This window comes from Atractosteus spatula, chromosome 10, assembly GCF_055471065.1.
Source record: "Atractosteus spatula isolate fAtrSpa1 chromosome 10, fAtrSpa1.hap1, whole genome shotgun sequence".
NCBI lineage: Eukaryota > Metazoa > Chordata > Actinopteri > Semionotiformes > Lepisosteidae > Atractosteus > Atractosteus spatula.
In genome coordinates, this window is record NC_142715.1 from 10,710,077 (window position 1) to 10,711,193 (window position 1,117).

General features: G+C 41.2%; 1 non-coding gene across 1 annotated transcript; it reads right to left on the bottom strand.

Annotated features, from left to right (window-relative positions):
* Positions 1-819: 819 nt before the first annotated feature.
* trnat-cgu (transfer RNA threonine (anticodon CGU)) lies at positions 820-891 on the bottom strand. The gene has a single exon. It is a non-coding gene; the product is annotated as a tRNA-Thr (tRNA).
* Between the last annotated feature and the right edge of the window lie 226 nt (positions 892-1,117).

Sequence of the window (1,117 nt, forward strand, 5' to 3'; positions counted from 1 at the left end):
AGTTAGAAATTATGAAACGCCCTGTTAAAAGCAAGGAAGTTTTTATGCCCGTTGAAGTAAAACAAAATGCCTGACAAAGTATGGCTTGGACAGATTCCAAGTGCTTGTACAAATGTGCTAAAGAAATTATACTTTGAGTATACAGCTTGTCTAAAGTCATCCATTATTAATACTATTAGTAATATCTTCAGTAAAGGCTTTGATGCATAAATATTTATGATAAAGGTAGGCTGTGTACTTTTGTCCAACTGAGCAATCTTGCTTTCATAAAATATACCAACATTTTAATGACTGATGATTAACATGCTGTAATACACAGTTCAAAATTAAAGGCTCAAATGCTGTACATGAGAGGTTAAGCTCCCCCTGGCGGTTTTACAAGGCGACGCCGGATAGTTAACCACGTGACACCACGTTAACTGCGTCATACCGCGTGATACTGTGACACGCCCACCGGGGTATGCCGCGAAATACCTCACGCATTTTGAATGGCTGCATCTGTATTCTGCAGAAACATCGTATCGGAATGAACTGCCCGAGATAAAAGAGTAATTGCGGCTTCAGATCGTTTTTACAGAGCATTGCGTTGTTCTGTTCATACTGACTACACGCTTTAAATTTGTCATTTACTGCAAGCGTTTCTTTTCCAGGTTTTTCTGAAATTCCTTGCATTTGAGCCAGCAGTAAAATATTTCATTCGCGTCGCTGAATACATCGTGGAAACGGTATGCGACAGTTATGTTCTCTTACTATTGAGACTCCTACATCGCGAGTTTTCTGAAGACTTTGAAACTAAAGGGAAATAGTGACAAATGAAACAGGCACAGGTGGGGTTTGAACCCAAAACTTTCGGTTTACGAAACCAACGCCTTACCACTTGGCCACCACGCCTTCGCGTAACCAAGCGAATAATGTTGTTCAAATTATTTTTTTCTGAATCTGGTTTACATCGCCTGGAGGCAGCAACAACAATAAAAGGGATTCTTAACAATGAGCAGTGTGACTCCTACAGATGCTCCTGAAGAGACTAGAGGTTTAAGTCAGCTCCTTAGAACGCTCGGCCGCGTTACTCACGACAGCAGCTCTTCAGCTCTTGTGGTCTGACCTAGTGGTGTTA